Raw genomic sequence first — 17295 nt, forward strand, 5'->3', positions numbered from 1 at the left:
TTTAACACATATTATCATCATAAATATTCTAAAATATTTTATATAATTATATTTTTTGAAATAATAAAATAGAATTAGAATATTTCCATATTTCTATCAGAAATAAAATTACAAGCATTGCTACCAGTTTAGTAATTACGCTGCACAGTCATTTCCATTTTTCATCAAATGTTGACCAGGCTATATTTCTTACTGCACTCTCCCTTTAAACCTGAAGGTGGCAATGATAAACTTCTGCTCCTTTCCATTTTCCTATACTGTATCATATTTTGAAAATGAATTCTGTCTAATAAAATTCCATCTATATTCATATTGGACTACAAAAGGGCTGGATCAATTCTAAAATATGAATACCATTGGGGTTTTTTGCAATTATATCATATCAATTATACAGTAAGTATACAGTATGTATACAGTATGTATCTCATACTGTATAATTGAAAAAACCACCAATATATTCCTATTTAAAACTGATTCAGCCCTTTTTGTAATCCAGTACAAATCTTGACATACTTCATTTTGCTTCACCTTAATTATTCTACAATTTCAAATATCGGTAAGATACAGTAACCTCACTTCAAATACATTTCATTTTTTTAAAAAAATATTTCATTACAATTCATTGTAAAATAAAAATACAAAAAGAAATAAACATTAAAAAGCTAAGAGAAAGAAAAAATTCAGTTTTTGCTCAAAACTGAAAACAATGGAACTTTGATTTTAGGTTTTGGTGATTAGAATCATTATGTAGTTAAGAGAAATAGCTTGAAACTTTTAGAATTGTAAGGCAAAAAGTTGAGGTGTTTTTCTTTGCATTTTATTGCATTGAAAACAATTGGAAACCACTATGTTTTTCTGGTTTTCTCTTTGTACCCTCCCCAATACGTTTCAAATGAAAAACTTACCAAATCCTTGCACATGTAGACTTTCCTGTTTCACCAGAAAATGTCCTATCGGGAACAACTAGCCTTGCCAAGTTTTCTTACAAAATCTTCATTTCATCCACATCTTACTATATAGGATGAATTTCATAGTTATTATTTCCAATACCTTGCTGCACTTTTCCATATCACTATACTTAGGCCTATTCTGATTTTCACAAGTACTCTGCTAGCCTCTTTTTTGTGTCTAATCCAGATTCTTTAGACTTCATTCTTTACTGCAATATCTTGATAATGATATTGGCCTTAATGTAAAACTGAAGTTCTTGACCACTAAAACATGTTTGGTAAGCTAAAGTCTCATCCAGTCTCTCCAATTTTATATGTTACAATATTATTGTAGTACCATTTACTCTGAAGAGCTAGTAATACTGCAAGTCCAGCATAATCACAAAGATTCTGTATACTCATTTAAATTAGTCTACCGTATATTATACCAATTACTACCAATCTGATCCATGGGAAATCAGTACAGGGCAGGAGATTTCTGGTCATTGAAGTCTGCAGGGAGGTTATGGGGCAAACATTACCAAAAAAAAAAACATGTGATAACTTTTCCATTCTGATTTTTTTTTCTTTTGAAAGGATTGGAGGTGATAAACTTGATGCATTAAGCTTCACAGAGTTTATGCAACTATTTTGCACCTTTTTTACCATCAAAAAGTTTTTAAAAACACAGATTTCAATTGCATGATTTAAAGGAGTTCTGGGAATCATAAAACAAGAATCTGGATAACATATGTGACCCACAACTTCCTAATTCTCTTCTAATTCTTACCTATTGTTCTTTTTCCAGAGACAAATTAAATTACTGTGTTAGATCAACTATGTGCAATTTACATTAACAAAACAAGTTTTTCTGTCAATCTATATCAGATGAAGCATGTTATTTTTAATTAGCAGTGTGCAAAAACTTTGTTCTAAATCACTTCATGTGTGAAACTTTGTAAGAATTTCTCATTTTGAGTACAAAATCTTTTCAAAGTGATTCAAATTATCCAATTTACATTCTATGCAACAGTTTTTACATTTGGAAAGGAATTTCACAAAGTTTCACATTGAAGATAGTTCAAAACAAAACCCTAGTTTTAATATATGTAGAAAATTCCAATCATACCAATCCCAACTTCATGCACAATTTTGTGTGCTACTAAGTCAGTATGGAATTCAATGTGCTTAATGTCCAAGATAGCCAAGTGAAATTATTCAAGCATCAGTTTCCATTTCTACAAAACTACTGTTTGTTTCATAGTTATAAACCATGAAACCAAAGCAGGTATCAAAAACTGGATTTTTATCCAGCAAACATATACCACTGATGCCTGTACCAATATTGGCTAAATCTGAGATACACAGCTCATTAAAAGTCATAAATTACTGCAGCACCAGATACATAGGAGTGTATCGTTCTTAGAAAACTATGAAGGTGTGGATATGTAATTTTTCCTCTTTTGGAGGAAAAATAAAAAAAACATATACATAATAAGCATTACAGAATTTAACACACCAATTTTAGTGATATGCCCACTGACAAATCCTGCCAATTGAAAAATGAAATACTTCAGATCTGCCACACATAAACAGTTAAAATGAATTCAACAGCTGCTGTTGTCATCTCCAAGTTGATATCTCTTGAATACATGTCTTTTGAGAATTAAAGAAACAAAAATGTATTTCTATCTATCAAGGGAGATTCCCAGTCAACCAGGTCATAGTTGTCTCAAAGGTACTTTTTCAAAAGGCAACTGGACTTTATTTTTCCTTGAAGAAATTTCACATCTCGTCCAAGAAGATTCTTCAGTTCTAGCTGAATGGTGAAGAATGGAACAATTTATATTCCTTGCAGTCATCTGCTTGTTAGCACTCTTTCTGAGAGTTGACTCAGGCCACTTGGAGGTTTATCTGTGCGCTCAGGGTCTGGATAGTGCAAATATGTGTGGAACCTTCTTGGGACTGCTGAAAGTACTGTGTTGTAGATAGGACATAGGTGGTATTGCATCCTTCCCCTCTGTTGAGAGAGAGCTGTTCAATCGTAATGTAGATGGCCTCTTTGATCCTTCTTTCAACCCAGTGGTCCTCTCTGTCCAAAGAGTGGACTTTGATGTACACATTCTGGACAGAGTGGACCGCTGGTTTGAAAGAGGGGTCAAAGAATATAAATCAACAAATATAAATCCTTCCATTCTCTGCCTTTCAGTCAGAATTGAAGAACCTTCTTGGATGAGAAGCAAAATGTGTTCAAGGAAAAACAAAGGAAGTCCAGTTGCCTTTTGAAAAAGCACCTTTGGGATATCTTTATCTACTAAAACTGAACCAGGCAACCAACATCTTTCCCTTAACCATTATACCGCTCTCATTTAAAAATAAGCAATGATAATTCTGGAATAAAACTAGGAACATCAACAGCAGATATCTTTATCTGAGCTGACATGCCTCTTTAAGCAGAATGCAACTCTCATTCTAGCCTCTTTTTTAAATGCTATCATATTCAAAAGCTAAAAGAAGATATTTGTAAGTCATTTTGTGGTTTAAAGTGCAGTTTCATTGTTTAAAAAGACAGTTAATTTCAGAAAGCTGTTACAAGTCATTGCTACAGTTGATTACTCCAGTGGTTTATAGCAGGCGAGTCTTATGATTCCCAGATAGGAAAACCATTGGCATCTGGATACCAAGCTTGGATTCCACTTCCTTAGCTTTTATTTCCTCTATAGAAGAATATTAAATTTGGCACTTCTTACCAAGAAATCCTAAGCATTTAAAACAGTTTGAAATTGGATCTTGAAAAATGTGTGCACTTTTTCATTAAAATGAACACCGTAAAACAAAACATTTAAAACTTAATGGTGTGCTCTACTGTTTATTCACTAATATATCTGAAAGTCTTTAGCAACATTCAGCTATAATTAAACGAATTCCATAGGTGCATACACCATTGTTATTTTCTCTTTACACAACAGGTCGTAGAACAATGTGAAAAATGGGTTATGATCTCCGACAGTGCTTTTTTGGGTAGTATAGGCATCTACTGAACCAAATGAAATTTGTATAGACAACTTCAAATGCTGTATTTTTCCCCGTAAATCTGAATGCGCGTGAATGCACATTTGGTAGACATACTCTGGCTAACAGCTTACCACAACTTGCAGACAACAACTTGCCTGTAACAATCAATTGAACTCTCATTCTTCCTTCTAGCCTTGAAGAACTATTGGTACTTCCAGGGCCAGAAATCTGAATTACTGTATAAATACTGTATAAATGGTATCTCACACTTTAGGGAATAGCAAAGTTCTGAATTCAAATTTCAGAACATATCCTTTTTTTCATGCGTGTTTGAATCAACCTTGACTCCTGGCAACTATCAGGACAAGTCGCTGCAGTTTTCTTGGCAAATTTCAGAAATGGTTTGCCACTGTCTCCTTCCTAGACCTGAAAGGTGATGAACCCAATTAGCTTGGTGCCCAAGGCAGACTAGAACTCAGTCTCCCAGTTTATAACCGGATGACTTTACTACAGCAAACTGGCTTTCTATCCCTGTTTTTAAACAAAGCTACATTCTGAAGCCTTGTACAGGTGTTCATTTTCATTTTTTCCCAGGAAGTGAGATACAAGATAAAGTTATTAGTAAAGGCATAGAAACACAGAATATAACAACTATTCAGACACTTCCTTTTTTCTGTGTTAGGAAACATTATTGGTATCTGGTTCATAGGTCTTCCTCTCTACTCTCTGCTAGGTAGAGGTCTCTCTGGAGATTATATGAAAATGCACTGTTTTATATTCTACATTTATCCCTTTGGTGTTTGAGCCTTAATTCAAACATGTACCTTTTCACATCCAATTTGGTCCCACTTAAGACAGCTAACATTAATCAGCAGATAGAGAGAAAATGATATTTGCAAAGTGCATGATATTCTCAAAAAAGGTATCTGATGATCAAGATCAGATCTAATAATCTGAAGGTCTGCACTAAATAATTAACTTAGGACTTAGTTGTTGTTTTAAAGAAACTTTGTATGAATGCAAAATTTATGTTCAGGTTTTGATTCAGATTTCTTAAATGTAAATATATTTTTTTCCTTTTCATTTGGACTATGCTTTAAAAAAAACTTTAAAACAGTGCTTTGGCGACAGACAGAAATCCACGATCATGCGCGGTTTCTGTCTGGGCTCACCGCTGGAGCGCCCTGAGCCGGCTGGTTTTGGGGCTAAGCCACCCCGTAGAGGTGGTGAAGAGGGGGGAGACCGCCAGCAGGCTTGAGGAGAGCCGCATCTCTCCTCCTCAGCTGGTCATTAATCCCTTTCCCGAAGGCGGTTACAGTGGTGGTCAGAAATGGCCACCACAAAGAAGAACTCGACCGGAAAAGAATGTGCAGGAGGAAGATAAGAAGTGAAAGTTTTGGCTGACTGGGTTAAATTGTAAAAGCAACAACCAAGGTACCCTGGAATTTAAACTTACAAAAAATAACATCGCTCCCAAAGAACAGTCGGAAGCAGCGAAGGAAAGTGAAAAGGGAAAGGTTTGGCTTTTTTTTCTTCTCTCTCCTTCCCTATACTGACAACTAAGAGATTTAAATAAGAAATCGGAAAAATCCACTTTGATATCAATAAGCAATTAAGCTGAAAATAAAACAAAATAAAACAAAGGGATAATAAAGATTTCTGGACATTAAAAACTTTCTTTTTCATAAGCGGGAAGGGAGAGAAAAAGAATAAGGGCAGGATCTGGAAGAGGGAGGAGACTGCCTGGAATTAAAAGGAATCTAAAGTAAAACTTCAACAAGACTTCTAAAAGATACATTTCAACTGAAACTTTGCAACTAAATAGTAACCCCAGGAAGAGAAAGTGAAAAAAAAGAGCAAAAAAGAAACAGCGTGCATGTATTTGGATTATTTGGTGATCTTTGGATTTTTGGTTATTATATTTGAATGACTAAAATCAATCGGGTGGTTGTTTAAAAATTTATACAATGGCACCACAAAATTTATACAATGGATGAATTGAAAATGGAACTTAAAAAGTACAAAGAAGATGCACAAGAAGGGAAGGGTTCTTTTGGCTTCGTTTTTCAATTCTTAGAAATGGAGATTTGGAACTATGAGAAACAACAAGACTGCAAAACAAGAAGACTGGGACAAAGAAGAAGCCATCTTTAATGAACAAGTAATTCTATGTGGGGAAGAAAAAGGAAAGGGGGGAAAGAGAATGGAGAATTTAAGACTTAAAAAAACAACCAAAGAAAAGAAAAATAATTCAAAAAATAAGTATAATACTGGAAAGCAACAGAAAAGGGAAACAGAAGAGAAATAGAGGTAGAGAGACAAGGGGTAAAAAGGGAGAGAGAAGAAGAGAGGGAAGAAGGAAAGGAAAAGAAGTTACAAAGGACCGGAGCAAGATATAGAGAAACAGGACCTATTTAGAGATAATGGGTGAAAATCTAACTGAAAAAGGATTCTATAAAGGTACATAAGATTGTATTGTTATATTAGTAATAGAAATAATTTTAGAAAATTGGAAACAACGTATGTTTAAAATAAGGGATAAAATAGTGTAATTTAGTGAAATGTTTGTGAATAAAATAAGTGAAATAAAATAAATGAGAAAATTGAATTAGGAAGGAACGGGAACATTTTAATTAGTTAATGTTTTATAAAATATAAGTGAAGGGGGGGGGAATTAACTATGGAAAGCTTATAATTGTTCCCATAGAAGTATGATATTTAATTGAAAAGTAATGTTAAAGATGTTAAGACTTTAATGAATATTAATATTAATGATAGAATTGAATTGGAATGGAATGTTGTTTTAATTATATACATTTATAATTTTTTTCTTTTTTTAAGAATACAGTGTGTATTTTAAGAATGTACCAAGCAGAATCCGAATGGAAGTTATGTATTATATTGAATGTTACAACTTTAGGGAAAAGATATAAAGGCGCCATAATCCAATCAGTAACTACAGGAGAAATTTTGTTTAATGAGAAAAGATAATAGATAATTGAAACAGGACAGACAAAAAATATAAATACAATTATTTGAATTGAGACGAGACAATTAAAATAAAATTGAGAAAAATAAAAGAGGGGAGAAGCTATGCAGAAAATGTAAAATAGTAATAAGATATGGAATAGAATATAAAAATGAGCATGAACCTGAATTTGTGTCTGTACAAAGAAATGTAACCCGGGATTATGCTGCTTTCAAAAAAGATGTTTTATTTGTATTTTTTTTCTCTTTGTGAAAACTCAAATAAAATTTACAAAAAAAAAAACTTTAAAACACACAGGACCACTCACACAGTATCTGTCAGAAACTCTTCAAAGCAGCCACACCTTTTCCCAGGATCATTTCTGTCCTCTACAATTACACTAGGAAAAAATGCAGCTGGTTTAAGGAACTGCCAGCAAGTGCTGAATACATACCCACTCATCCTCCACAGAACCTTTTATTTACTTCAACATTGCTGAAATGATTCACACAGGATAATAAAACAGAGACTCATATGTCTATATTTCAAAAATATATATATTAGGGATATAAATATATTAAAATCATACCCTGTTTCTCCAACAATATGGCCTCCCCCAATAGAAAGTCCCAGCATGTTTTATAGGCATGAAATGAAATTAAGCCCCTCCCCCCAAATTAAGGCCTATATTAAAACATGCGAAATGAGGGGAATGGTGGGGGGCTTGCTGTTAGGAAGTACTTTTGTTGCACACCGGATATGGTGCTGCCTGCGTTGACCCCGATACGAAGTGCCCCACCAACGCCGAGGTCAACATCCAAGCTGTCGCCGCCTGCCCAAAGATGCAAGGGGGAATTAAGTCACCCCGAAAAGACAACCTAGCCATTTTTTCGGGGCTCAAAAAAAAATAAGACCCGGCCTTATTATATGAGAAACACGGTAAAAATATTTTAAATATGCTAAATCTTAAACAATTCTTCCTTCTACTACACAAACCTATTTAATTCTTCAAATTATAATATGGATTACTGCACTATTACACCCAGGAAGATATATACTTAACAATATCTGCTAATTAATGTTTGAACTACTTCAGTTACATTTCAGGGGCAACATCAGCACTGCCATTGATAGAAGCTCCCTTCATCATTTGAAGCCAACAGAGGCATATTGTTCTTCTGTATTTCTCCCAGGAAACTTTTCAAGAAGCTGAGGGACTCTCTAAGATAAGACACAGAGTATATGAAAAGAAAATGCAAATGATGGGAAATCTGTTCGTGAATGTTGGACATCATATTTGTATAGCTGTTTCATGAAGGAGCTCAGGGCAAAATAAATGCTTGATCTCATTTTATCTCCACATAACTCTAAAGGAGTCAACTGAGAGAATGATTGCCTTGGAATATCCAGTAAACTATGTAACTGAGTGAGATAGGTCAAATTTCAGATTCCTATTATATTTTGGAGAGCTACATGAAAACAAATGTAACTGGAGACAACTCTAGCTATAGTTTGGTTTAACTGTTTATAGTAATGACCCTATAATCCATCTATATGCAGTCCATCTATGTTTTATCTTGTGTCACATACTCTTCCCTTGCTGCTCATGAATACCTCCCATTTAATTCAGTTGACATCAAGACAGACTGCTCAAATCACTTTTACTAGTTAAGCTCAAATGAATTTGTTAAATATATATATTAATGTATATTCTGTACTACAATATTAGAAAAAAAAATGTATGCTGCATCCATATCTTACAGGAACTTAAAATTCCAGGCACAAGAAAGTGGTAAAAATAAACAGGAATGAGAACCATTTCATAGCCATCCTAAGGAAATCATTAGACACACTGAGCTTGCATATTATTATAACAGCTACCAGGATAACGTATGCATATTCCTGGAAATGATATGAAATACTCTGATTAGAAGAATGCAAGCTTAATCTCTAGGAATACACATCTATGTCCAAAATACTTATACACAAGAATCCCAAAGGTGCTTTTTCAAGAGACAACTGGACTTTCTGTTTTTTCTTTGAAGACATTTTGCTTCTCATCCCAAGAAGCTTCTTCAGCTGAGAGCTTCTTGGATGAGAAGTAAAACTTTTCAAAGAAGAACCAGAATGTCCAGTTGCCTTTTGAAAAAGCACCTTTGGAACAACCATGACCTGGATGACTGAGAATTTCCAGTCGTACACGAGAAGTTTAATTTCAATTTAAACTGGAAACTGTTAATTGAGAACAAATCTGTACATTGCTTCCCACTAAATCCAAGGTTTCAATCCTCTTAAAAATAAGATTCGATGTTTTAACTGTGATTCTTATTTATATTGTATGGATTTCTCAGCTAATGTAAATTTTGACTTTAATAAGTTAAATTAAGTTTTGAAAGTGCTAAAATATTAAACTGTTGTGAAACTATCTTTATCTTGATTTCAATCCAAGGTGATATATAAGAATTAATGTGTTTTTCCCCAATGGAATAGTTTATCTTATACTACTAGGCAGATTTTTCCACATAATATTTATATTCTATGTATATTCTTCTCTCTTAAAAATATTTTTACAAGAAAATCATGATAATATTCCAAAATCACCTGTTTGCTAAATAGTATAATCCACAAGTGAGCCACCATTACATCTCTTTGCCCTGGGTTTGGTTGCTCCGTTCTAGTTATTCTTATATTTGAAGTTAGCTATCCCAAAATGTTCTCAGCTCCATGAAACATCCAGAATAAACTTAAGTCCTAAATCCAAAACTCTTTAGAGCCATTAATACTGTCCATTAGTCTAAAAATTGTTACAATTTCCTAAAAATCAAATTGTTTTATTTTGGAGTATTTGCTCTGTTGAGAATATTTAGTTTTCATATCAGGCAATATAGAAAACTATGGTCTGTTGAAATCTTACCTATGCTATAGCAGCAGAATTCTTCTGCCCAATATTTTCACATCTTGAATCTTTCATCTACCAAGGAGAAATATGCAGTAAAGAATTCCAAACATTAGTCTACCCATCCAAATTTAAATATGTTTGTGTGAATGCCTATACTGAAAGTTACCTCACCAATGATACCCTAAAGAAAAAATATGAAATATAAAGCAAAACACCAAAACTTAGGGCATCAAGTATGTATGTGTGTCTGCGTGTTTATTAGTACCCAGTAAATTGTCTTCTCTGACAATTTGAAAAGTACAGTTCTCCCCTGTATTACTTACTCCTACATCAGATTATGTGTATTATTTATTTTTCCGTGCATTAAAATAAACTTATTTTACCCTGCTTTGGAAAGTGCAAAACAAGCCAAATTCACACCCCTTGCCTGGGTCTTTAGTGGGAGAACACTGGGTGCAATAGAAAGTTTAGAAACTAGGAGAGAAGGAACAGGAGGAGACAAAGTACATTCCGTCCACACCTTATGTCCAACAAGTTAAGGTAATTTCAGGATCACCTGAACTCCTTAAAATTGGCTAGTGGCCACCATGGGCAGCAAGAATGGCCACTTGTGTACCTAGAAACGTACAGAGGGTGGAAAGGTCTGACACCAAATATGGAGAGTTTTCAAGAAGCATGGCTGTGAAATGTACGTTTCACACTCAGGTACGCCGGCTCAGGTTTAACGCTAATAATTCTGAAATAATATCAAACAGATCAGGCCATCTCCCCGGGAGGGGGGGGGGAGGAACTGGAGGCCAAGGATGGCCCGGGACACCTTCCACACTACAGTATCCTGCTTTACAGGAACGATATGCCCCCCCTCCCCGCCTCAAACCAGGCGCTGCCAGGGTGACCTCATTCCCTCCGCGGCCTTCTTCGGGTCGCCCAAGTCATTCCTGCTCCGGGGCTTCCCTCTCGACTCCAGCCAAGGCTCCTTTTCGGGGGGCCAGCGGCGTCTCCTAACTCCGCGTTCACTGGCTACGCCGTTTCATGTGACCGCCGAACAAAACCCTCCTCAGCGCAGCAGCTCTTTGTGCCCGGCCCAGTCCCGACCCGCAACAGATTTGTGAAGGAAAGCAAAACGGGGCCGGGGACTCTCTGTCGCCTTTCCACACCCCCGAAGTCTTCAAAACACCGGCCTAGCTCCCAAGGCACCTCTCTGCCAAGCCGCCCTTTCTCCCGGGCTCTCGACTACTTACCTCCAACGGCCCAAGCCCGGCCTGGTCGAGCCCCTTTGCCGCAACAGCGGCAGCCGCCATGTTCTCTGATGCGACAGGATGGAGTCAAGACCCCCCCTCCTCCTCCTCCTCCTCTCCGCTCTGCCTCCTCCCTTTCGCGCGCGCATTCCATTCCAACCTCTTTTCGGTCCTGGCTACCCGCGCGAGGTTCCCGCTCTTCCGCCTGCCCCCACCTCACTCCCTGTTCCCCCCCCCACCTCCCCCATACCTCCCCCGCCCCCGTTGAAAATAATAATACTACTACTAATAATAATACTAATAATAACCATAACGGAAAACTCACGGGCTCGAACAGGGCGTGCGTCAGACGGAATGGGGGAGTTGCGTGGAGCGTCATGACGACATCACGCCACCTCGCCTTGGATTCCCCCCTCATCCAGCACATCCTCCGCCCTACTTTGCCCGGGAGGACGCATGTGCAGAGCCTCTCAGCTCCCAGAAAAAGGTTCCTTCCATGAGCAGTTGGAGGGAGCCTTACCAGTTCACCTCGGCCGCAAAAAGAGGCGCTCGCCTTATTCCTTCCACTGCTGAGCTTAGCTCTTGGACACTGAGCTAGTTCTTGGATACTTAAGTTTAGGGTGGTTAGCCTAACCGGTGGCTCATCTGCTCCCATCTTCCATAAGGTTTTCCTTTAAACGGGTTTAGGAAGGTGGTATGTTAATGGTGTTCAAGAGTGGTGGGTGGGATTTTTTGTACACAAATATTAAGAATAAAGGAATAGAAAATTAGGCCCCCATCCACACCTCAAATTAAATGATGTGGTTCCGTATGCATTGTTCTCTTTAATTTCAATATGGACGTAAATGTCTTTTTGAGTTTTTGCTCTTACAAAAAAAAAAAATCAGCATATTAGGTGCCGAATGCAAGCAATGTGATGCTTGACAATATCTGTGCCCGTGGACTAATTTATTATTAGTAAATTATAATTAGTAATTTATTATTAATTAATTTAATTATTATTTATTTATTTATTATTATTTTTGGTGCCTTTGAATCCATTTTGACTCCTGGCAACTGCCTGAATAAGTCCCTGCGGGTTTTCTTGGAAAGAGCTGAAGAAGCTTCTTGGGTGAGAAGCAAAATGTCTTCAAAGAAAAAACAGAAAGTCCAGTTGCCTCTTGAAAAAAACATCTTTGGGACAACCATGATCTGGATGACTGAGAATCTCCATAGATATTTTCTTGAAAAGGTTTTTCCAAAGTGGCTTGCCATTGTCTCCTTTCTAGGGCTGAGAGCAAGTGACTGGCCCTAAGTCACACAAATGGCTTTGTGCCTAGGGAAAGCTAGAACTTTATACTCTTCTAGTTTCTTGCCTCATGCCTTAACAACAACAGCAAACTGAAACTGGCTCTCTTAAATTTATTTATACCTGGGAAGCTTTTTCCCTAGATGGTCAAAAGTGCTTCTGCATGAAATAGTGCTGTCCATATTCTCCAGAATATATACAGGTAATCCTCAAGTTACGACCTCAGTTGAGCCCCAAATTTTTATTGCTAAGTGAAACATTTGTTAAGTGAGTTTGACCCATGTTATGACTTGTCACATTTGTTAAATGAATCCATTGCATTTGTTAAATTAGTAACATGCTGTTAAGTGAATCTGACTACCCCAATGACTTTACCTGTCAGAAGGTAGCAAAAGCTGACCACGTGACCCCAGGACACTGCAAATAGTATAAATATGAATTCATTGACAAGCATCTGTATTTTGAACATGTGACCATAGGGGTGCTGCAACAGTTGTCAGTGTGAAAAATGGTCATAAATCATTTTTTTCAGTGTAACTTTGAACAGTCGCTAACTGAACTATTGTAAGTTGAGGACAACCTGTTATTTGGATTCCATATGTATCCAGAAACCCTCACAGGACATACAAAATAGGCATTTGGAGGAACGTTTTGAACTGTTCATACCGATAGGTATATCTGTCACATATATAAGATCCTGATTATAATAAATTTTATTTATTTATTGATTGATTGATTGATTGATTTGATTTGATTTGATTTGTCAATCACTTACAAGGTAATAGATATAAGTATAAACATGAGTAAGAATACAGGAGATAGGTGCGAATAAATGGGGACAATAGGACAGGGATGGCAGGCACAATGCTGTACTTATGCACGCCCCTTACAGACCTCTTAGGAATGGGGTGACGTCAATAGTGGTTAATTTGGGGTTAAAGGAGTGTTAAAAGGGTTAGAGGATGTAACAACAGAGTCTGGTAGTGCATTCTATTGAGGTAATTCCCCGTTAGGAGAATGAGCGCATACAGGGAGACGTATAGAGCGTAGTGTAGGAATAATACACACAGAGCACACAGATACACTGTACAGTAAATGTAGGTTTTTACTTCCAGAAACATTAAGCAAAGTCCAAACAAGCAATCCAAAGTCATTAACAAGTTAAATCAGTCAGTTTTCAATCCAGGGATAATCCAAATATCAAAGTCCAGTGTCAAAAACAGTTCAGTATCAGACTTACATTAAATCCAGTAATATCAGTCAATTAGAAGAAATGGAGGAACAGCAATACTTTCCAACAGAAGGAAACAGAGATACTCACTCAGACACACTCTCTTCAGAGACTAAGACTAAACAACCCAGGTTTCTGGCTCCATCTTATGGCCGTTTGAGAAACCACACCCAACTACAGTTTTGCATTTTCTTAAAGATATAGTACTAAAATGTTTATCCTGGTTTATATATTTCTAACCCAAATACCTGTTAGGTGACTTATATTCCTAACACATTCCAAGCATTGACCACTCTGTTGCTGAAGTTGTACTTTTTACAATCAAGTTTGAAGTGGCTTACATTGAGCAACTGCGGTTCTCTTCGCTGATGATGTAAAGCTATTCAACATCACTGACAATACTGCTACCCTTCAAAAAGACCTCAACTGTATCAGAATGGTCAAACAAATGGCAACTTCAAATCTCAACAAATAAATGCTCTGTCTTACATATTGGTAAAAAAAATCAGAAAATAAAATACAAGCTGAATAGTCAAGACGTTGATGATCCAAAACTCTGTCATCTCTAATGATCTAAGTGATAGAGCCCACTGTAAAAGGCATTAAGAGTTGTTAACCTAATCCTACATAGCTTTTTCTCTGGTAATATCACACTACTAACTAGAGATACAAAACATTTGCTAGACCAATACTTGAATACAGCTCATCAGTCTGGAACCCACATCACGTATCTGATAATACAGTTGAGAAAGTCCAGAAATATTTCACAAGAAGAGTTCTCCACTCCTCTACTCATTGCAGAATACCTTATGCCACCAGACTTGAAATTCTAGACCTAGAAAACCTAGAACTACACTGCCTTCGGTTCAATCTCAATATAGTATATAAAATTATATATTGCAATGTCTCACCTGTCAATGAATACTTCAGTTTCAACCATAACAATACAAGAGCACACAATAGATACAAACTCAAGGTAAACCGCACCAAACTTGATTGCAGGAAATACAACTTCAGCAACAGAGTGGTCAATGTCTGGAATACTCTACCTGACTCTGTGGTTTCTTCCCAAACCCCCAAAACTAACCTTAGACTGTCTACTGTTGACCTCACCCCTTTCCTAAGAGGTCTGTAGGGGGCGTGCATAAGCGCACCAACGTGCCTACCATCCCTGTATTTTTCTTATATGTATCCATTTCATGTATTCATAACTTATGTTTATACTTATACCTATTATCTTATAATCGCTTGACAAAATAAATAAATACAATAAAAATAAAGTTTGTATCTGTTGTGTGCTGTTGTATTGTGGTTGAAGCTGAAGTAGTCATTGACTGGTAGGACATTGTAGCAGATAATTTTATGTGCTATGCTTAAGTCTAAACGTAGGCGGCGTAGTTCAAGGTTGTCCAAACCCAAAATCTCAAGCCTGGTGATATAGGGTATTCTGTTGTGAGCAGAGGAGTGTAGTACTCTTCTCGTGAAATACTTCTGGACTTGCTCTATCGTATTAATGTCTGATATGCAGTGCGGATTCCAGACTGATGAGCTGTATTTGAGTATTGGTCTGGCAAAAGTTTTGTATGCTCTAGTTAGTAATTCGATATTTCCAGCAGTTTACACTGCATGTTTGCCTATGATTAACTTGATTTTCTGATGAAGTTAAAAAATTAATGTTTCCTTCAATTCTCGGTGAAAGAAGTTTTACATAACTTTAAGAACTTAAATAAAACATTATTTGTAAATAAGCATCAACGGGGTGATTGGAATGTTGAATGCCCCACCACCATTGGTGCTTGCAGGTGAAAGCTAGAAGGAGGTGTAAATTATATTTGCATATACCATTGCAGCACCTATATGATTACAACATTGCACACATATTATCACACATTCTCTTCTGCCTATCTTACAGGTTTAAAGTTCTTATTTTAATGCTCTTGTATAAGATAATCAGAGGCACTGGAATAACAAATGATTTAATAAAGATTCCTGTGAAGTCGTAGATATGATGATGTGCACTGAAGCTTTAAAGAACCAGTTGTTTTGAAAAATAGTCCTTGTACACAACAAATATTTCCAATTTCAAATGTAACTTGAAGCTGTCAAATCAGTAAAACTTTATGCATTGTCCCAGCATTGTGAGAATTATAGCAGCACTGTTTCTTTCCATGTTTCCTGGATAAGAAACATGAAATAAGAAACATATTTTTCAAACCATAGGCAGAGAAGTGTATAAAGTGGCTTTATACACTTTTCTAAACACAACAGGGTAGGAAAGACCTGGAATGATGCTTCTATGTGGACGAACTGTCTTCTATATCCACACATTGCCAAGAGAATTAATGATTCTGAGTGGGATTAAATACTATATGTGGAGCACTGGACCTTCCTTAGAAGAGCTGCAGAGGGTTTCTACAAATACTATTACATATTTATTAGGATGATTTGTACTCCAATACTGGAGACCCAAGATGGCTTAGACAAAGCCAATAAAGCAATTCATTACCTAGCAATGGATGCAGTACAATCTGGAAAATGGAGAAACAGCAGATGATAATTTGTTTAAGTAGCATGAGAACATCATAAAAACAGCAAATCAGCAGGTTAGACATCTCCTAAAATAAAAAGAATTTTACACGGCAACAAAGAGATAGTGAAGGTCAATTGCTCCTTGGATGACAATTGGATCCAGCCACTATGAAGATCTCACATGCTAGCTAAACATGGCATAACTAGGAGCAAAACAAAGCAGCCTAACCAACCTTTTTATATATAGCTTTGTATAGGTAATCCTCGGCATACAATTGTAATGGAGCTTGTCCATTACGGTCATATGTTGTAATGGTGGTAAATTGGGTTGGTCCCATGATCAACCTGATTTTATAACTTTTTTTGTGGTAGTTGTTAACCACAGTGGTTGTAAAATCAATGTTGTACTCATTACATGAATGATATAGTCATTAAGTGAACCATTATTTGCTATCCCATGGTTTTGCTAAAAATTCAGAGAAACTTCTGGGGGTTTTTTTCAGCAAAACTGTCATAAAATGCAGTCATATGACCCCAGGACACTAAAAATGACTGTAAAAGCAGCCATATTGCTGAGCACCTCGGGGGAGGGGGGGAGGCAACTGTCAGAACTTTGGAACTGGGTCATAACTTCCTTTTTCTTGGTAGGTCGTAATACTAAGGTTATAAGTTGAGCACAACTTGTATTGGAGAAGGCAATGTTTAGGTTTTAGAATCTAAGGCATTTAGAGATTAAAGGTAATATTTAACATCACTGGATTCAGAAACAAGTCAGAAGCTGTGGCAGTCATATAGTCCCAACAATTAGTCCTATGTCTTTTGAATACTCACTTGCTATAATGTCAACAGAAGACATTCCCACTCCAGTGTGCCAACTGACAGGATACCTTTCATGATATTAACATGCCCATTCACAGAATCAAAAAAAATTTGCTTGTAGTTGTATTCTCAGATGAGGAAGAAGGACATTACATTTTCCAGCCACTGATATCTAATACTGTTTCATTCTACAGTAATTTACAGATATGCAAGATGACATTTAGCTCTTATAAAACTATCCACATCTTATTTAATTTTCAGATAATACGATATCACATCCCATAATGTACGAAGTGCTAACACAAAAAATGTATTACCTCCCAATCGAATATATTAGACTTCTACTTCTGTTTAAAAGTTAGTCTCTGGTTCTTCATAT

At 36.5% G+C, this 17295-nt stretch overlaps 1 protein-coding gene across 6 annotated transcripts in view; it reads right to left on the reverse strand.

Annotated features, from left to right (window-relative positions):
- The window catches only part of ZNF644 (zinc finger protein 644), a 67939-nt gene extending 56473 nt beyond the window's left edge, over window positions 1-11466 (reverse strand). For 2 of the 6 annotated variants that reach the window (XM_026674107.2, XM_026674108.2), the window contains exon 1: window positions 11053-11155. The gene's annotated coding sequence lies outside the window, so the exon portion shown is untranslated. Of the gene's footprint in view, window positions 1-9826; window positions 9884-11052; window positions 11156-11374 lie in introns of those variants that run through there. The other 4 variants (XM_087960590.1, XM_087960591.1, XM_087960593.1 and 1 more) reach the window with 4 other exon arrangements.
- Window positions 11467-17295: the final 5829 nt, after the last annotated feature.

The sequence above is a fragment of the Notechis scutatus genome, chromosome 3 (assembly GCF_049901735.1).
Source record: "Notechis scutatus isolate UNSWTSFEM ecotype Mainland chromosome 3, rNotScu1.2, whole genome shotgun sequence".
In the NCBI taxonomy this organism is placed as follows: Eukaryota; Metazoa; Chordata; class Lepidosauria; order Squamata; family Elapidae; genus Notechis; species Notechis scutatus.